The 22639-nt window shown below is 36.5% G+C and overlaps 1 pseudogene; it reads left to right on the forward strand.

The window, feature by feature from the left end:
- The first annotated feature begins 21235 nt into the window (after positions 1 to 21235).
- On the forward strand, positions 21236 to 22359 carry LOC149243334 (uncharacterized; annotated as a pseudogene).
- The last annotated feature ends 280 nt before the right edge of the window (positions 22360 to 22639 follow it).

Genomic DNA, 22639 nt, shown 5'->3' on the forward strand with positions numbered 1-22639 from the left:
CTATCAAAGGAAACAATAAATGACAAGTGAGGGATCTGGATATAAATGATGGAGCAATGTGGCGATTCTTTGATGGAGTTAGTCGAGGTAGATGTGGAGCCGGAGGTTTTATTTATTTAACTGAAAATGTGTTAATGAGATATAGGTTAGAGATGGGGAATGGAACAAAATTTGTGGTTGAGTTAATGGAAATAGACTTGCCTTTTATTTTATTCTAAAATCTATTAATCCTTCCATATAATCCATAAACAAACTCACTAATAAACATAATAACATCTAAACAAACTTACTAAAAAATTACATAACAGTTAAAAATTATTTTTAATAACAGTTAAAAATATATATTTTTTAATTTCAAATAAAATAGTAAACATAATTTTATCCTTTTTTCCAAAAATATTAAAATACTCTTAAAATACCAATACCAATCCTAAATAAAATGCGTTAACAACGTACCAAGGAAACATACATTTCACATAAATACCGACAAAAGAATATTTTATAATCACGGACATATAAATTCACACATTACACGAAAGCATGGTCTCTGAAAATAACGAACTAGAAAAGACTGCCCAGTTAATATACATTTCATAGAATCCAACACAATATATATAGACAACATGCGTACACACCCATGTTGTCAATATATGTGAGCATGCACATGGACTGGACCGTCCGTATTTATAGTTTTTATGTTCAAAACCACCTCCACAATATGCATGAAATTTTATTCCGACACTTGTAAAAAAAATCATATATCCTAAAATACCATTCAGTTACTTTATGAGTGGAAAATCATGATGTAATATATAAATTTTTTATTAAGTAGGCTGGTCTATTTTGGAATTGGGTTCTCGAATTTATAATTTTTAAATAAAATAAATGTATAGAATTGAGATTTAATAAATATAGAATATTTTTTATTCTTCATTTTATACATCATGGAATGGCGATGGCGAAACCGATGTAATTAAAAGTTGTTAAATAATTTTTCAGTTTCAAAATTCATAACTAACTCCATCCCACGCCTTCTCCATCTCCTATTCACCTCTGGTTTGTGTTTACCAAATCACTTTCATGATTTGATCGAATCGAAATGTCCAGAGTCGTTTCAATTTAGAGTTAAAGAATCGGTAAGATGGGGCTAGGCAGTTTGTTTTCAGCATGCAAGTTTAATTTGATCTTATTCATCGACGAGCCATGTTGATCAGCTTGCTTAAGGAGAAATGTTGAAGTTATGTTCTGAAATTTGTGAGTGCAAGTGTAAAAAAATGCACATTTGGATGCAGTTTAAACTTGTTTTCAAAGAATTTCTCCTTTCAAAGACCTTTCAGGAGTGTTTTTTAAAATTATCTCTTTTCAAAGTTTGCAGAGGAGACACTTTTTTACTAAGGTAAGCCATGTGATTATTTACTTTGATTATACATTTCATATAATTACACAGCGGATTCAATTTTACATGGCAACTCAGAGTCTCCCATTACCAATTATATAAATTACTTTCTCTTCTGAATACAAATTAGATATATATTTATTTGCAGGAGAGCTGGATACTGGATAATAAAATGCGTTCTGAGTATCGTTAGAATTTAACCTGCAATTAGAAGGACAAGGCCTTCTCACCGGTGCGTTCATGTTCTCCTCAGCCATTTATAGGATTTTAACATAGATATTTTTCCTTTTTCGTTATTCCTTACTCGTTTTGTTCATATAATCAAATGCATGTAAACCATCCATAAATATGTTAACATATGAGAAAGAATATTATAGGATATAAAATATGGGATAAACACTTATTTTTTCAATCAGAAGTATTTCTTAATCAAAATATTACTAAAAGAACTCGACAATGAAAGAAATAGCTTGTATTACTGTATCACAAATTTACTTAAAGAATTTGACAATGAAAAACACACTTGGTGTTTAGACCAGCTAAAGCATGTATGGAACAATGTTTTAAAACTCCGATTCTGACTCCAACTCGACCGAGGGTCGACTCCGACTCGGTATGGACTCGGCCGGCTCGATTTCAATGACTTGGTCGTTGTAAAAAATACATTAAATATTTAATTTTTATAAAAACACATAATTTTAATGATTTTCATTCATGTTTCCAAACACACAACATTAGAATATAGATAGAAGACAACATATGATCAAAGTAGGCTGATGAATATATCCATTATATCAAAATGGCACCCAGTGCACTGTCCAATACATACACGATGATGATATAGAAATCAAAACAAAAAACACATAACCAAGGAGGCTATAAATGGCCTCCAACAAAAGTCTGTGACCAGTGCTATTGGCTACTGCTAGAGTTGCCAACTTCATCTGGCTCAGTTTTACTTGGGAGTGGGAGCGAAAGTGGGGAGCGAGAGCGAAAACGGGAGCAGGAGCGACATTTCAAAAGCTCCCGGTTTGGGAGCAAATCCCGGAGGAGTTCGACAACTAATGTCATTAACATCAAGGTACATAGAGGGATTGGTGCTCTTGATTAAATACGAGTTCCATACCCGAATACATGACAAAATTCAATGAAAACGTTGCAATCCCCCAATCCTGAAATCTTGAAAAACTGATAAGTCTGCTGGATATTTTTTTTTTGTAAGCTAGGGTAGTACCTTCCTTTTCTATTTATAAAAACAAGTTGTTCCAGATACAACAATTAGGTGGCCTCAACTTGCCCATATGGGAAACCAAGTCTGTTGGCCACCTGAGTCTGTTATATGCCATCCAATAACAAAATTTAATCAGTCTTTCAATCCAAGCTAAGTACACTGAACACCTAAAAACACTAATCATGTTCCAAACTAACATAAAAACACCTGAAAAGAAAAAGCTAGCCGCAAAATGAGCAAACTGGCAACTACAGAAAATCTAATCCTTCCAGTCATCTTTGTCAGATTCCACGTTAGTAGGTGTTGCCGCCGAGTCGCCTGGGGCTGGAGACAGCTTCATCAACCTTTGCTGGATCTCATCCAGCTTACTGTCTTGCATAATCATGATGATCTGCAGGTTTTTCATGTCCTTTTTTATATTGGGCATACCTTGGGCTATTTCTGCCATTTCTCCTACCACCTGCTCCAGAGCCTTGGCTAGCAAACACTTCAAAACCCAGTACACATGTAGGGCTTGCCTGTAAAGCGTCATCCTGCCTGTTATCACAAAACCTATCCTTGACAAGCTGCTAATCAGGTAGACCTTGAGTAACTATTTCAAACCAACTTTTGGCTAAGGCTTAACCTCCTCAACTTGAGAGAGCTCTCTCACTAGATTAAAGACTTTGATAATGGATAAGATGGCTAACTCTATGAAACAAATGAAGTGTAAATGGTTGAAACACAATTAGAAAATATTCATTGGGCTTATGGAGTCACAGATGTTTCAGTATAATAAAAAAGTTAACTTTACATGGAAGTCAGGGCATCTAGAATTCAACACATGGAGAATACATCAGAAACATTTAGGACAACACAGTTTATAAATGTATGAAGGAAGTTAGAGCACAATCCGTGATTTCTAAGTAATCACACATTCCCACTGTAAATAATGAGAAGAGGACAATACTTGACATTCTGAACATTGAATTCCTTCTGATTCCTGAGAAGCAAAGCTAAATACTGTATTACTGAAAACAGAGTCTTACAGAAAGCACAATATGAGAGTTTCTATGAAAATTTCCAACCCTTTGTACATTATATTTTCTCCCATATATAGAGTTCATTACTTGACTTAGGTTCCTCCTCCAGCATGAGGGGAATTCAAATTTTTCCTACTTTGACACCTATTGACACTTAAAACCAACTATTTAATGTAACTGACTGTTAACTGGCAGTTCTAGAGACCTAAAACAATTAGGAGTGTAACTCCTCATTATGTTGGTAGTAGCATTGATTACATTTCAAATTCGTTCACTCACAAGTGGCCTTCTTCAGTTTAGCTTTAGTGGTGGCTTTGAACTCCCTGCTGACCCTTGATGCTTCATCCTTTGACTGTTCCTAGAAATTAGGAAGTTGTTCCTGATTTTCTACTTTTGGTCTCCAAAATGATCTTCGAAGTCTATTATCCCTGTTGTTCTTCTTAATTACATCAAAATGTATTGGATTAGCTTATTTTCCATATGTTGTAGACCTTGCCCATATACCCGTGGTAAGACAAAAGCTTCTTTAATGCTTCCTGAAGCATCATGAACAATACTAGCTACGAAATAATGACCACTTTCATACATGGAGCTTAGAGTTCATAGATGTCCTTCCTTTACTTGTTTTTCCCTTTCTGGATGTTTACACCTTGTAAGTAATCCTTTTCAGAAGCCCTTCTTCAAAAAGATTTCTTTTTGTCTCTCAAAATTGGTCCATAAAATCATTACATGCAGCTACAACAGTTTCGTAGCGCGCTACAAAACTATTGTGCATTAGGCATCAGCTACAACAGTTTTGTAGTGCGCTATGAAATTGCTATGTAATTTCAAAAACACAGTTTAAGACCAAAATTTAACTCCCTTGAGCTTTCTTTCCTTTGAAATGGCTCTAGCATATGCCATGAAGCTGTTCAAAACTGAATAAACTAATATCATTCTTCAAAAGGTGATCTACATCAAAATTTAGGATTTATCCTTACTTGCTATGTAGTTTTCCTTAGCTGAGGATGTCCTTCAGGCCGGTTCATCTGTATCTTCAGATCCTTGATTTGCCTCTTCATAATTCGAATTCCAGCTCTCAACTTTGCATTAACCTTTCTGATGTATCTTGCTTCTTTTATGGCAGGGACTGTCTAGGTGAAGTATTGAGCATTGCAGCTAACCACTTCGGGTATTGAAATTGTTTTATCTTCCCACAGAGCCTGCATTTTATTAAAATAAGCTTCTTTGATTGCATGTTCCCTTGAGGTTTTTCTCAGTTTGGAAATTTCAAGATTTTCCAGCTTCAGTTTCCTTTCCAACTCTTCAAAACTACATTCTTCTTGTTGAGAGATAACTGCTTTACCTTTGTCATTTTTACGCAGTTGTGATGATGTTTCTGATGAAAACACAGGTCCTTCATGAAATTTTGCTACCTCCCTTGTTTCACTTGCTTCTGGTAGTGCCTCTTGTATCTCTTTTGAATGCCTTGTCACGGGTCTTCTTGGCTTAAAAACAAATTCAGAAGCCTGATCATCAAATTTGAGCTTTTTAGAGGTTTTGGATTTTTTTGGTTTTTTCTTTACCCGCTTCTATTAAGTCTGCTCAAACCAAAGGAGATTCTTCAATGTCAATAGCTTGAAGCAAATCATTCAAACTTCCTTTTGAAACTGGGGTTCCTTCAGTAACCATTGTCTTACCTTTTTCTCTAGCTAGCTGGCTCCTGGTTACTCTTCTTTGGACTGTTTCACCTGTGGATTGCTCTTATACACCCTCTTTGATCTGACCTTTCCTTTTTTGTGATTGTTGGGGTGTGTCTTGGATTACTAGTGGTCTCATGGGCTCCTTTACCTATTTCCTAGCATTCAATTTCACGAATCTCCTTGATCTTGTTTCTTCACGATTACTAACTGCTGGTGAAGAAATCTTTGTAGCGTGAGGGCTGAGACCAGTTTCATTGTTGAAACCAAAAATAAACAATAAAATGGACCATTCCCTATCTATTTTTTGGAACTCATGCAAAACGATCAATTTGACTAAGCCATGATGAAACAACGAGGTCTCACCTTCTTCAACTAAACCTTGTCACACATTTTGCCTAGGCTACGAAACAAATAGAAAGGCAAATCCAGAGATATCCTTCCAGTGAAATGAAGTAGAAGCTTGAAGTGATAGGAATACACCTTATGATACCTCCCCTCATAGGTGAAGTATCTCTGTATACAGGTAAGTAAATTGGCATATGAATCCTTGACAAAGCTCCTGGGCACTGACTTATTTAAGTCTGAATCAATGAACTCTGGCTTCAAGAATTCCTTGCAAGGATTCATATCAAACTTGAAGTTTTTGAACCATCTCTCCTATCCCCTTGGAATTTCAGTGACTGCAGATATGACCTCTCGAGAGATTGGCAATTCAAGCACTCCAACCTTCGAATTCAATCCTATGAAATTGAGAGCAAATTCTTTGGTGACTTGCATGTGGCCTCCTTGAAGTTTCTCACAAAATCTCCAACAACCAACCTGTTTGAAAGCTTGTTCAACTTCATTGTTCCTCAGGAGAACATCTAAGCCTTCAAACTCATTCCTCCGACACCTACCCGACCTATGATCCTTCCTTTCTGTAGATACCTCCATGGAATTCCTGCAAAACAAAGATTGAAGAGCTTGCACCGTCTTAATCTCGATCATTGCCTCGCTTGAAATAAATAAGGAAACTGCCTCGCTTGAACTTCAGAGAATTCTGATTAAATTCCTGTCAATTTGCATCTCATGCATGAACCCAAACATAATCATAACTGAAAACAGTTGGATCCCTTTTTGAAATTTGAAACTTGAGCGTACCAAGACACCTAACGAACCTAATAATGAGAATGAGCGGTTGCATGTGATAGGCATGGTGTATGGACTTTCGGTTGATGATGTAAGGCTAAAACTTTTTGAAAGATATGAAAGCTAGGTGAAATTTAACATGAATCAACACGAATCCCCGATTTCGTAGCGCAGCCAGTGCAAATCCTGGGTTTTGCGCTACGAAAAATCCTAGACAGTTTCGTAGCGCATGAAAACCTTGACACAAGTTTGACACATGGAAATTTATGTGTGATGTGGGACCAGTGATAGGCAAGAATAGAGTATTGACCCTATTTGACCATACCAACAAGACTCTTTTCTAGATCTTAGACTCTAAAACAACCATGGAAAGACTAGACCAAAACTGACAACAATCCTTTAGAATCAAACTGAGGCTTAGAATTTAATTTTTTTTTCTTAAGTGATAACACTGCCTCTGGTGTGCCCTGGGTTGGGGATAATATCCCCCCATTTCTCCATCTATGGTTTAGAATCCTCTTCCATTACGTTGTCTTCCATCTCCTCTATTAGTTGACAATTGCCAGCATCCGTCACCTCTCTATAAGCTCGAGCGGCTTCTTGGACTGTTGTCCTTATGGATTTCCTACCTCGCCTTTGACTTGCTAGCGTCGAGGTTGTCGAATCGTTTCTACCCAGCTGGCTCTGTCGTCCTCTGCCTCCATGACCCCTGCCTCTGCCTAGATGAGCCATCTTTTCCTTTATTGCCTCCTGCTTGCAATTATCAACAGTAAAAGTTAGCTTTCTAGGAGCTACACTCTTCCCCTCGGTCAGCATGTTCATGTCGCTTTGCCTTCCTTCCCCCCTCCAGCCTTCCCCGTTATTCTGGAGAATCGTTGGTCTCTCTCCCCCTGGACTAAGGTAGATGGGTAAGCCCTCTATCTTCCTGTCCTCCGCATGGATAGCATTCTTAGTTTTCTCGGGTTGACCCTCTGTTCTACTAATACATTCCCCCGGCATGCCTATGCTCTGATCCTCGCGCTTCTTCACCATGCAGACCTCTGACCCATTCAGACATAGCCCCTCCCCTGTAATTCCCAGCTTACCCCCCTCTTCCAACTTACTGTGCATGGCAGAGGAAATTGCAAATCCGTTCATGCACGGACCTCCCCTGCAATTCCCATTTACCCCCCTCCTCCACCATACTAAGCATGCCAGAGTGAAATGCAAGAGGTGAGGCAAAGGAAACATACCCGTAATCACGCTCGACCGCAGAAGAACCCGACACCCGCGCTGCTCTGTTCTCCTCCTTCCTTCACTGCATACTAAGCTCTCTTCCCACCCTTGCCACCCTCATGTACCCCATCCCATCTGCCTCACGTCCCATCCCACTACCGCCGTCGTTTCTCACCTCCTCTCCCCCCACTCTCCTGCCACTTCGCTTCCTCGAAACTCCCGTAGGCATGCAAGATGCCACCACGTCCATTTGATCTACGATGAGGGCAGTAGGTGGCCGTCCTGGCCATCCTCTCCCTTGCGTTGTCCTCTTGTTCATACTTCCCCTTTCATCACCTCGATCAGGGGCCACCTGTGTCTGCTATCTTGAGGTCGTGTCTTCATGGTAATCTTGGGAGAGGATTGCTTTGAGGGGTTCTAATCTGGGCTCCTCTAGTTGGGGTGGCCAGATACTATCCAGGTTGCCTCCTTGTTCATTACTTCCCCAATTAGCTAGCAAGTCAGCTGCTCTGTTGCCTTCCCTTCTTACATGGTTTATTATCATATAGTCAAATCTCTTTATAATGGTTTCCAAGTCTTGGACCAGGCTAGCCATCCTCCAGCTTTTCACAACTTTGTCCCATGTCTTCCCGTTATTAAGTTTCCTTATAATGTCAATAACCAGTTGTGAATCGCCTTCTACTTCCAAGCTTTTATATCCATTTCTTATAGCTGATATTAGTCCTTGATAAACAACCATAAGCTCAGCTTCCTTATTTCTCATGATACCACCATGGTCTGAGTATACCCATCTTGTTCTGCCTTGGTCATCCCAGAAGATGGCTCCGAGCCCTTCCAACCCCGGGTTGCCTTTGGAGGCTCCATCAAATTCAGTTTGATGAAACCTTCAGAGCGGTGAGAGAAGTGGATAGGGCTAATGTTGTTTGTGTCAGGGGGTTTCCGCATCTGAGGAGCTACCATTCCTTGTTCTAGATTTAGTTTGTTTGAATCTGTTCTTCCTCAGGTGTTGTTTTCCAATCCTTTTGACTCTAAACTTCAGCTAGAATAGTTTCTCTTATATGACTCAGAGTTCTTTTCCAAACCTGCTCTAGAGGCAGCTCTTTGTTATGAAAGATTCTCCGGTTTCTTTCTTTCCATATCATCCACATATTCAGGCCTACCGTTAGATTCCAGGCTTGTCTTACCACTGGGCTCGAGAATTGACCTTGCCCCCATTGTTTGATTGTTTCTTTGATGTTATAATGATCTCTATTTGTCCTTCCAAAGAGTCTTTTGCTTTCTTCCCATTGCTGTTGGGCAAAAAGGCAAGAATTCAAAAGATGTTCCTACGTTTCCTGATCTTGTTTACAGAGACAACATCTGGGGGGACCCTGAGTTCCACGTTTTTGAAGTTGATCCCATGTCAAAATGTGACTTTTACCAACAAGCCATAGGAAGTGAGTCACTTTTGGCCAGCCATTTCCTTTCCATATTTGTTTCCATAGGGGTGTTAGTTCATCTTGTTCTTGCTACGTGATGAGATTGTAGGCTTCTTTAATCATGAAGTTTCCCTTCATTGAATGACCCCAACTCAATATGTATGGACCTGTTCTAATGGCTATTTTTCTTATCTTCATTTCTTTTATATACAGCTCTCCTTGTTCCGCATCAATATTCCTATCCCATTCTTCCGGGTTTTTCCAAGTTCTCCAAGACTCCTCTTGGCGTTCTTCGTTCTAGAACTTTGCTAACATAGTCCAAACCTTCCTCTTTTGCCTTCTGGCATGTGTTTCTTAGTCCCTAAACATCATTCATTTTCTTCCTTTGTTTCCAGGCTTCTTCCCAGAATTTGGCTGAGTTTTCGTTCCGAATTTCCCAGAAGGCATGCTTGGATATTATGTCTCTATTTTGACTGGCTAGGTTCCATATTGTCGAGCCTTTTGGGATTTCCTCAAGTCTTAAGATTTCTTCTGTTGTTGCTGGCATGTTATATTTTTTCATCCAGATTCTTTTCCATAGGTCTCCTCCTCCCATCATCCATCTCCACCAGAGCTTAGCCCCCATGACTTGGTTCAAAGTATATGGATCTCTCAAGCCCAATCCCCCTTCATCTTTACTCTTAACCAGGCCCTTCCAGGATATCAATGCCCATTTTCTTTGTTGCTTCGGTCCTCCCTAGAGGAATTTTTTAAATATCTCCACCATTTTGGCACACGCACCTTTGGGGGCAGTCGTTGCCGAAAGTTGATAGATTGGAATCGATTGCAAGGCCGCTTTAACCAATACTACTCTTCTTGCTATATTTAGGGTTCTGAAGGACCACTTAGTCAATCTACTAGTAAGTTTATCAATGATTTGTTGCCAATTCACCATATTTAGAGGATTCAGAGCTCGCGGGGTGCCAAGATATTTTGTGGGCAAATCGCCCGAACAATAACCCAATAATCTTCTCAAATATGTTTTGACATTTCCTGTAGTGTTGAAGAAGTATGTGCGTGATTTCTCCTTGTTGATTTGAGTACCAAAGGCTTCCATGAAGACGTCTAGGATCCCTTTTATTCTTTTTACTTCTCTGAGGGAGACTGCACAAAACAACATGATATCATCCACAAATTGCTGGTGTGTGATGGGAAGGTTATTACCCCATATCCAAAGCCCTCTGATTTTCCTTCCCCTGAATTTTTTTTGATATATCTTCCTAGCCCTTCCGCCGCAATGATGAACAGGAAGGGGGACATAGGGCCCCCCTACCTCGGTCCTCTAGAGGCATTGAAGGTTGTAGATGGTGTCCCGTTCAGGATAATGGAGAAAATCAGGGTGGAGATCATAGTTGAGACCCATTCTATCCATCTATTACAAAAATCGAAGGTCGCTAGTACCGATTTAAGGTATGCCCAGTTCAGACGATCATAAGCCTTAGAGAGGTCTAATTTGATCATCATTCCAACTTCTTTTTTGGTTTTCAAAGAATGCACTACTTCTTGTGATGCTACCAAGCCATCCAGTATTTGGCGACCTTCCATGAAACCTGTTTGTTCCGGAGAGATAATGCTAGAAAGGATTGGCTTAAGTCTTTTGGCCATAAGAGTTGCAATAATTTTATATATTACATTACAAAGGGAAATGGGTCTAAAACCTTGGGGATCTTCAGACTTAGCAGTTTTGGGAATAAGAGACAGGAGAGTCGAGTTTAGGCCTGGACATACCTTCTGGTTTCTTCGAGATTCTTCCACCACGCCCAGAATGTCTTGCCCCAAGAATTTCTAGCCTACCTGGTAGAATTCCAGTGTGAAGCCATCTGGTCCCGGAGCTTTATTCTTCTTCATCCCTTTCATGATCTCTTCCACTTCCTCCAGTGTTGTTGCTCACATAAGAGCTAGGTTTTGATCTTTGGTGATCATACTTGTTATTTCATTGCAGATTCTCTCAATAGCTTCTCTTCTGTCTTCTTGGGGTTCCGTAAGGAGGTCTCTGAAATGACTTACCAAAGTCTGTTCCATTCCCTCATGCTGAGTTAAGCGAAGTCCTTCTTCATTTTTTATAGAGAAGATTCTATTTCTCTGTCTCTGTTGGGTCATTACCTGATGGAAGAACTTTGTGTTCCTCTCCCCTTCTCATAACCAATTCAGTTTTGATTTTTGTCTCCAAAGAATCTCCTCATGTTTCCTTCTCTATTAAATTTGGCTTATCATAATCCCTTCCTCTCTAGTAAGTTCCTCGCTTTTGCCTACTGTTATGATTTCTTGCTAAAGTTTTTTCATTTTCTGGTCTAGAAGCTGCTGGTCCTTGAAGATGTTCCCAAATTCCTCTTTGTTCCATTTCTTTATTTTCTCTTTTAATTCCTTTAATTTTAATTGGAAGGTCTGCATTCTACTTCTTCCCCTTGGTTGGTTTTGTTTCCACCATTCTTCCACTTTCGTTATGAATTTCTGGTCTTTGGGCCAGAAGGCCTCAAAATTGAAAGGTCGTTTCTTGGGGCTAGTTTTGATGTGAATTTCTAGTTTAATTGGCCAATGGTCAGAACCCATTCCCGGAAGTATCATTGCTTCGATGAAGATGTCCCAGTTTATGATTTGTTCTGATATTAGGAATCTGTCCAACCTCGAGGCAATTTGGTGTATGCCTCCTCTTCTATTGTTCCATGTGTGAATCCCATTTATAGTTGGTATGTTGACTAGTCTTTGTTCCATAATCATTTCCCCGAAGGCTGCCATATCCGAATCTGATATTCTGTGGCCTCCTCTTTTTTCCTTTTTAGATGTGATCATGTTGAAGGCACCTCCTATAATCCATGGAGTCTCTGGGAAGAGGTTTTGGATTTTTCCCAAGTTCTGAAGGAAGATCCTGTGCTCGCCCGGTATATGTGGACCATATAAGCCAGTGAGAAGGACCCATTCTTGTTATCCAATATTCCTGAATTTGCCCGTAAGAATTCTAGGTACACTAACCCAACTTTCAAATTGAATCTCCTCTGGGTTCCAGAGTATTGCTAGGCCCCTGCATTGCCTAAGGCATTCTGAGCTATTATCTCATAATGCGGCTTGAATTTTCTCATAATATCTTTCAATTTTTGTTCGCTAATCTTTGTTTCTTGGACTATCATTATACTGGGCTTATCTCTATTAAGTCTCTCTTTCAATTGTTTCCCCTACTATTCAGCCCTCTAATATTCCATGTTGTAATTATCATTTTAACATATTGAGGGATTGTTGGAATACCTCTAATAGAGGTACGACTCTTCCTCAGTTTACCAGCATTTCTCCAACCATTTGGATGGTCTCGCTCATGGGTCTTCTTCCTCATTTTCTTCCTCCCTTCCCTTTCGTGCCCGCATCTGTGCTCTGTCCTCCTTGCGAACTTAATTGTTCTGGCTGATTTATTATAACTGCCCCTCTTTTCTCCTTATATCTTTGGAACATGTCTTTGTATAATTGTTTTTGGTCTTCTGGGATGAATCTTTCATCCAGATGCCTCCATTCATGTAGAAGTCTCTTCATGACTTGTTCCTCTTCACTTCCTTTGTCCTTCTAGGGGTCTATCTCCATTTGGGTCTGATCTTGAGGGTTTTCTGTTCTCTCCCCTTCCTTCTCGAGTTCCATACTTGTTTGTGTTTTTTTTTTTCCCTTGTCTACCTTTATCAATTCGGTTGTTTCTTCGTTGCTATCTTCACCTTCCGCTTCCATTTATTCTTCTTGTAATACCTAGAACTTGTTCTGATTTTCCTGAGTTGGTTCCTTAGAGGGAGGTTTCTGATTAGTCGGTCCTTTTTGAGGTTTTCGCCAATGAGGCACTTCTGTAAAACCGTCATCATCTTCCCTACTCGCTGCTTCCTCCTTTCTCGCTTCCTCCTTCTTCCCAAGATCTATTGTTGCTCTAGTTGCATTCAAAGGGTATGATTTTTAGAGATGGCCGTATTCATGGCATCCCCTACAGTGGAATTGAATATGCTCATAGTCCATTGGTTGTTGCCACACCTCATCGTGGTATTCCACTTCAATATAGTCCGAAAGAAGTTCCATGATATTCATGTACACACAAATCCTGGCGTAGGACGTATATCTAACTCTTTTGGGGGTTTCTGCCACTACGATAAAATTCTCGATTAAGTTTCCGATACCCTCCAGAATCTCTAGATCCCAGAACTCAATTGGGTGGGAGCCTGAAAAGCCTAACCCATATTGGTGCTTCTAACATTTTCTCCTTGTCTGGGTTGTAGCATTCTTCCTAGTGTCTCATAAAGAGACCTGCATTGTTGAAGAAGTAGGGTCCCTCCTCAAAGATTCTCTCCTTATCTTCCAGGTTAGCAAAAATGACCATGAAGAAGCCCTTAGCACCTAATTTTAGGTCAATATGTCCCTTGGGCTTCCATCTCTGTTGTATCCATTTGGCCAGTTCTTTTTCAGATGGCCATGTCCCCACAAACTTACAGATCAAAGCATGATCTTTCATATATCCTTTGTATTCTTTGAGTTTGTTGTTTGGGATTACAAACCTGGGTTTTTTCATCACTCTCGATAGGCATCAGTTTCCCAGCCCTTCTTGCCATCGAGCCCCCATGACCGGTGTTTCCTTGCCTCGTTTCCCTTTGCTTCCGTTCGATCCATTCCTGCTTGTCCTGCCTGCTGCTACATTTTTATAGGAGGGGGTCTCCCCCCCCACGCAAATCTCCCATTGCTTTGTCAGCCCTACCTGTTTTTTGTCTACCTTCCTCCAATTGACCTGTAACTCGCCCTTGTCCTAATCGGGTGCAGGTGGCTGCAAGTTATCCATGCACCCTGTCAAGGTCCAAGTCCGCTTGAGGCAAACCTTAGCGAAACCCTAACCCTAAACGCTTACCTTCATTTCCCTCTTTTGTCCGCTCTCAAGATCCAATTTCCATAAGTCTGCTAGATTTTGAATGAAATCTAAAATTCTACTTTCTCCATATGAAATCCAATGAGGCCGGAACCACTCTCAAACTCCCTGAGTCATTTCATGGTAATTTTAAAAATTTAAGTAAAAGGATGAAAATGAAGATTAAGAAGAATGTCACTTTTACTTTAAGAATTTAACATTACCATGAAATTTAAATAGCATATCAATACTAGGAGAGGGGAATGGACCCCAAATACCAAAAAACCAATTAATAAACCATTTGGAGTCCTCCACACTCAGAAATAACATAACAAAATAAATAAATAAACAAATAATTGTGTTTTTGGGGTTTACTGGCCGCATGAAGTGACTCGGCCGAGTCATGCCATAACTCGGCTGGTTCAGTCTTAACTCGACCGACCAAACTGATTCGACGACCGAGTCGCAAATTTTTTTACTGGTTCAGACCAACTTGGCAAAGTCGATTCTGAGCTAGCCGCACTGGTGTGAAATAGTATCTAATTATTAAATATTAAAATTTTTGAGACATTGTGTTTTTTTAAATGTATGTTAAATTTATAAATATATTCATATTCTAAAAAAAAATATTTATCGTAATATAAATATTTTAGTAAATTTGGAATAAGATAAACTAGGATAATGAATTAATAACCAAATTGCCAACCACAGCTCAAGACCTTTTCACAATTAAACTAATTTGGTATTGGGTTGAATTCCCAATAATTTTTTAGCAAATTATAATTAGAAAGACAATTATAAATTCTTCTGAACACGCCTTTCTCCCAAAAAAAAAAACAAACAAAAAGAATTTAATGTTCATGAATAAGAGGATATTACAGCAAAGGCATATTGCAAGTCAAATTTATGAAGCTATATTTAACATATTCTCTCAATGATTTTCAAAAATGTGTTTTATTTTTTGTTTTCGTTTCATTTTTATCTGAGGGGGATTTGTAATGTTTATTGTTGCTGATGTTTATGAATCCGAACATATGGTATGAAAAACATATTACAAGTTAATTATTGAAAGTTACTTTCAATATATTTTATAAATAATTTATATATATATATATAATTATGATATGCAATTAAATTTCCATTTAAAGAAAAATTAGTTACAGAAATATTATTACTTCAATTTCTAACCCAGTTATTTGAATAAAGTCTTTGTAAAAAATGTTGAGAGAAGTTCTTTCTTCCTTACTCATCAACATTTCTAGTTACAATAATTTTGATATAAAATAAACAACATACATCAATGTTAAAAATAAATTTTTAAAATTAAAAATAAATTCAATATTTTTTTAATAAATTTGAAATTGAAAATTAAAAATTAAAAATAAATTCATTATTTTTTTCATTTTTAATTTTTACTGTTAATTAGAGATGAATAAATATATATTACAATTAAATAAAAAATTCTAAATTAAATACTAAATAACTTCAATCATCTTCCTCTTCTAAATTTTTACTTCATACTACAACCATTATAGGCAATGCAATAAAAATATAAAGTTTTATAGGCAATGCAATAAAAATATAAAGTTTTATAAAGAAAAAACAGAAGGCAAAAAAAACAAAAAACAACACAAAAATAAATACAAACAAACCAACCAACCAAACTAATATCAGGTTCCTCTTCTGAATTTTTAACCATTATAAATAGTCTCGCCAATGCAATAAAAATAAAAAGAAAAACTAGAACAAAACCTAATATCGTTATTTCCCAGCCCCATGGAATCGAAAGAAAACTCTCCATCACCTATTCCAAGTACACAGATCGCGGAACTTGGAAATTGTAAACTGAACGGTACTTTTTAAAGGGATTATGATTGTACCGGAGTGTGGAACACCAGTTTGAAAGGTTTATATATATATCGGAGTAAATTTTATAGTATGGTATAAATCCTCACGTAACTTATATAAAGTTCAACCGCACTTCATATATTTATTATAATATTAAGTTTTATTATTGCAATATTTTTATATTTTTATACATTATAATAATATTAGTTAAGATTTATAATAATATTAAGTTGAGTTTAGGATAAATAAATTTGCTATTGGGAAAGTCAAAGATATTGAAGGTTATCAAGTTTAGATCTTTCAAATGGAAAAATCTATCCCCATTCGTCATCTTCACAAGCTTCTCAATTTGGTTGTAAAGTATGGCATCCCTAAGTTTTGGACCCCTTATTGTTTCTGTCTTCAAAAATAGGGACAAAAGCATTCCCTCTACTTACAAGACCATTATGATTAGCCATATCCTAAGCAAAATTTATGGGCTCATTCTGGAAAAAAAGCTTTGCTGGCTTGAGAACCAAGGTAAAATAGCTAAAGGGCAAGGTGGCTTTAGGTTACATCACTTAACCATCGACCACCTTGTCACTCTTAGGATTATCGCAGAGGAATGTTGCAATAACAAAACCGATCTCTTCTGTTGTTTTAATGATTTTAGAAAAACTTTCGATACTATCCCTCGAGATAAGCTTTAGGAGTGGCTTGAAGAGATCATGGTTCTCCCTGAACTGAGGATTGTTGTCATCCACCTCTACGACACTATCATTGCCAAGCTTAAGACCAATGAAGGGTGTTCTAAAGATATTAAATGCAATATAGGGGTTAAGCAAGGTTGTCCCTATTACCCTATCCTTTTTTGTATGATAAACTAGAGGAGTATCTGGAAACTATGGGCTGCAAAGGAACCGAGCTCGCTAATATTATCATTACTCTTCTCCTTTATGCTGACGATATCATTCTTCTTGCCAGGAGCCATGATGAGCTAGACAAGCAACTTAAGACTCTTCATGCCTACTGCTCCAACATGGGTATGATAATTAATACTGAAAAGACTGAAGTCATGATCATTAAATCCAAAAGATCACCCATGATAGTTTTGTTTATGATAACCATTGTTTTGAGTAGGTTTCTTCTTATAAATATTTGAGTATTAACTTTCCTCATCACCTTAACTTGAATTATAACATCGAGAAAAGATATATTGGAGGTTGGAAAGCTTATTATGAGCTTCAAAACAATTGTAAGTCGGTTGATCTTTACATTTGGAGTAAAAAGAGTTTCCTCTTTGAGACTCTCGTCACCCCTATTATCTTATTCAGATGTGAAGTTTGGGGTGGCAGTATATCATGGGAGTCATGGAAGTCATGGAGAAAGATTGAGATGATCCAAAATCAGTTAATAACCTATAACCTCAAGATCAAGGGAAATACTCCCTATCGTATCCTCTTGATCAAAACTAGCATGTCCCCCTTTGAAAGTGCAACTATGTTTAGATATCTAATGTATAAGAAAAAACTTCACAATATGGAATCCAATAGGCTCCCAAAAATTGCTTCTAACTTTAGTCAAAACCCCCATTTGCACCTCAAGCAGTGGCATCAGAATGTTGAGTCTTGGCTCAACCTTTACCTCCAATTTTGAGGACAAGATGTGGGATGCTAAGGAGCTAGAGGGTAAAAGGAAGCTAATGTACTATAAGGAGGTGATCAACCCCACCCTTGATAACTAGAATTATCTCTCTATGTTGACTAGAACTAAGAATAAAATGAACATCACTAGGAAACTCTCATGAGCTTCGGAGTGAGACTGGGTGGTGGTCTGCTCCCAAGAATCTTGTGATACTAAGAAGGTGGAAGATGAAAAACACTTCCTTTGATACCGCCCAGCTCCCCACATCTGCTCCCAATTCCCTATCTTTAGCCACATCTCCAATCTTCTTGACTTATTAAGTGAGCCCAACTATAACAGTCAATATCTGCTCTCAATTCCCTATCATTAGCCACATCTCCAATCTTCTTGACTTATTAATTCAACCTAACTATAACAATCTTGGAATGCTTATTTCCCTACTCCTTGATGAAACAAGATTTTGAATGACAATTAAGCTCTCTTTTCTTCATCATCAATAATAGTGGATGTACTTTTAATTAAAAATAATTTTCATGTTAATTTTTATATTAAAATAATATTTCATTATATTATTAATAATATAATAATATTTAATATCATTAATATCAATTTTAAAAATAAATTAATAATTCTATATTTTATTTATAATTTTTTTTAATTGTAATTAAGTTTTGGAATAATTTTAATGCTTATATTAATATAATGGTTCATAAATACATTTTTAATGTAATTATAGTATTTTATATAACTTTTTTATTATTATTAGTGTTATTTATTATTATATATGTTTATTAAATTATATCAACTATATTTATTAATGTGATTGTTGATATGTCGAGAGATGCATTAAAAAATAAAAAATAATGTTGGCCTAAAACAAAAATGCAAATAACCATATAGATAAACTGCAATACAATTCAAAATTTAGAATCGAAAATCCTCCAATTTTTTAAATATTTTTTTAATTAAATATTTGTAAAATGAATTTTTAAAAAGAAAAAACATATTCTATGATATATTAAAATCTTTAAAGACATAAATATTTCCACTGTCAAAGTTGTAATATTTGAAAATATTAATTGGATGTAGTTTTATAACCAACATAGACCCATCTTATGAGCCATGAAAGATCAAAATTCATGTGCAAACTTTTTTAGAGTGTGAAATAAATTGTGTAATTTTTCATTGTTTTATTATATTTTTGAATCCTATATAGAGTATATAGGACCAAATAAATGTTTTTATTGATAACCCACATTGAATATTTTGTCTATATACAACATTAAAATATTTTATTTTAACAAAAAATTTCTATATATATATATATATATATGAAATTGATATTGACATAAAATAGTTAACATATATCTTCAAATAGTTTTTTAAATATCTCATTGAAATATTTTTGAAAAGTATATATACAATGAGACATTTTATCAGCACAAATTAAAATAGATTCTTTATTATAAATATATTTTTAACTATATCTTAATATTAGTTCATATTAATATATTTTATTGATATTCCAATTTGAATGTTTTGCCTATATAAAACATTAAAAAGTTTTATTTTAACAAACAATTTCTATATATAAATATATATATGAAGTTGATATTGACATAAAATAGTTAACATATATCTTCAAATAGTTTTTTAAATATCTCATTCAAATATTTTTGAAAATTATAATGTTTCAACATCGTACTAACATTCTTTTACTTTAACATTTTTTTTAAAATTATAGTGGACATTATTTTTATATTTAGAGAATAATTTGTTTTCATTTTAAATGGACGAACTTACACATCCCTTCACACTCGGTTGTAAAATATAAATTTTGTTATCATGCCATATAAAAAACATCATTGAATCTAATATTATTATTAAATCTAATATTATTAGATTTAATAGCTTTAGATTAATAATTTGTGGAAAGGTTTCATAATTTTCGGTGTATAATAGATTCAGAATTAGATGGATCTAGAATGGTGCATGTCATCAACCACATATAATTGTGTATAATTATTTTTTCTAGAGGAGAACATTTTATTTATGTAGTAGAATCAGTGCATCTATATCCATGAGGATGCAACATAAACTTGAGGGAAAATACCGGAAATATGATGTTGTGACAGGATTCAAAATATGATGTTATGACAGGATCCAAACCATGTCAACATCAAAGTAAAACATAATCCAAAAATTTTATTTATGTAGTAAAATCAGTACATTTGTATCCATGAAGATGCAACTGAGGGAAAATACCATAAATATGATGTTGTGACAGGATCTGAAATATGATGTGACAAGATCTGGACCATGTCAACATCTGAGTAAAACACAATCCACATAATCCAAAACAGAGATATAGGTAGAGCTTATTATCAATAACAATCCATGAAAATGACCAAGCAACAAGAGAAAAACATGTTCCCAAAAATCCCAAATGTAAGAACCAACATAGTCACGAAAACAAAAGAATGATGTTGTGACAGGATCCGGACCATGTCAACATCAGAGTAAAACATAATCCACATAATCCAAAACAGAGATATAGGTAGAGCCTATTATCAATAATAGTCCATGAAAGTGACCAAGCAACAAGAGAAAAACATGTTCACAAAAATCCCAAATGTAAGAACCAACATAGTCATGAAAACAAAAGAAAGACAGTGAAATGAGTGTCAAGAAAATGACATGTGACAATCAGCAGTGTCAAGAAAATGGCACGCGACAATCATCAAACAAGTCTCCATTAGTGAAATATAAAACCCTACAATGGGTCGAGGAACCCAAGCTTAGATAAAGCATGAACAAGCTTGTTGTGTGCCCTATGTAGGTGTAAAGCATCAACAAGCTTGTTGTGTGCCCTATGTAGGTGCTGATAAGTAACCCCCTATAGAGAATTCTGAAAACTTTTGATATGCACATTTGATACACTACACCCAACTCTCTAGATGTAGATGAAAAATGTGTGAAGATCCCAAAACATGATTGATGATAACTTGAAAATCTCTATAATTATGTATAATTTTGATATTTTTTTTCACAAATTATGGCCAAACATAACGTGTATAATTTTCATGAGACAAATTATGACCCAACCTAACGTGTACAACACAATTTTTTTTAAAACAATGTAATGTAAATTTAAACCGAAAAGAGACGAAGAAAAAGAAAACTAAACTACTAAAATAATGTCGTAACTTTTTAAAAATATGAGAAATCTACATCTATGTGTTCGGATTACAAAAATATTTGTTATAAAATGTAATATACGTTAACTTGAGGTATATTTCAATATTCCTCGAACGGTCACGAGACACAAATGAAAAACAGTTATAGGTAAACCAAAACTTCAAACTGGTTTCCCTTCTTATCATTTCTATTCTCTTATGTTTCTATATGTCGTCTACAAGATTAGTGGATTCCGTCATTACAGATCATGAGGACTCATCCTCGTTTGTCTGACTCCAGTTTTTCAATTCAGCGTCTTTAATTATTACAGCGTTTCTTTCTTCGTGTGATTTGTAAGACCATCTCCTCGCTTTTAAAAGGTTCGTCTTTCGGTCCAATCCAAAGAATTGCAGTATTTTCCGAAGCAAAGTCCGATGAGAGTGCAGTCAATCTGAAGATACAATGGATTTTACTTACAGCTAGTTTAGCGCAATTTTGCGTGGGTTTTTGCTGAGAATCCACACGGCTGAGTTCCGATCCTCGCTTTGGCAAATATATCTTGCGGGTTATGTTAGAAATATATTAGGCGGATCAAGGCAAGATGGTTTCGGAGAAACCAGGTATATATCTGGACCTGGTGCTCGTTCCCACAGGTCTTATTTTCCTGGTGGCCTACCATGTCTATCTCGTTTACAGAATCATCAAGTACCCCGATTCTACCGTTATAGGATTCGAAAATGGCAACAGAATAGTCTGGGTGCAGCAGATGATGAAGGTAATGATTACAGGATCAATATTTTTCAATTTTTTTTAAGTTGAAGAAATCGCACTTCGAACAATTCACAGGTGTATATAATCTTGCTCTAATCTGGCTCTAGATTAAACCACAGACCCTGTGGGACCAAATCTCCACTAGTAAGGACCAAACCTGAGTCAAGACTCACCTGTTTTTTTAACTTGATACCTATTTTCATTATTTTTCTAGGGTTTTTAATTTATCAATTGATTGCAGGATATGCCAAAAAATACAGGACTGGCCCTTTCCGTCCTATCAAACAATTTATCAGCTGCGACATGTCTGGCCGGTCTCTCCATAACACTCAGCTCTCTGGTCGGCACTATAGTGGGAACCGGAAAAACAAGTATCACAACTGCCACCTCAAAAGGGTTGGTAAATGAAATAATCTTTGGACACAAGGGTGCCATAATGTCCTATATCAAATATGGCAGTGTGCTGGTTTGTTTCTTGGTAGCCTTCATATCCCATGTGCAAAGCATGCGTTATTACATTCATGTGAGTTTTCTCATCAGCACCCCTAATTCAAGTGTTCCCGCAGCTTACATTGAGAGGGCTGTGATCAGAGGGAGTAATTTATGGTCTTTGGGGTTGAGGGCTTATTACTTTGTGTTCCCGCTTCTGTTATGGATCGTTGGCCCCATACCCATGTTTGTTTGCTCAGTGGGGATGATTCCTTTTCTGTACTTTCTTGACTCCATGGAGAATCCTATCCCTCCTTTTGGAATCAAGTCTTCCTGTAAGCTATAGGCCGCGGTTTGGATTTTGGTCGTGGGATGGACTTCAACATCGGAGAAAGTAATGGAAGTTTATACAAACCACTGGATATTGATCAAGGGATCGAATTCAGCAGCGGAGAAAGCAATGGCAGATTAGACAACCCACTGGATATGGATGGCATGGTCAAATTCAATATAATGGCAGCTTAGTCAACCCGTTGCTACTGGATCGAATAAAATTCGGGCACCTCACCAAGTTTATTTATTAATGATTTTGTTTTGTAATATCATAAATTGTGTTGTGTAATAACATCATGATTTTCCACTCATAAAGTAGCTTTATGATATTTTATGATATGTGGGTTTTCTTTGAAGTATTGGCATAAAATTTTCATGCACATTGTGGAGCTGAAGATAGACATGACGACACGACATATCAATGTATTACTAGCTACGTTCACACTATTCCAACTACATGACTAATGAAATG

The sequence above is a fragment of the Pinus tabuliformis genome, chromosome 8, assembly GCF_031772625.1.
Source record: "Pinus tabuliformis cultivar Carrire ecotype Pingquan chromosome 8, CPIR1, whole genome shotgun sequence".
Classification (NCBI taxonomy): domain Eukaryota; kingdom Viridiplantae; phylum Streptophyta; class Pinopsida; order Pinales; family Pinaceae; genus Pinus; species Pinus tabuliformis.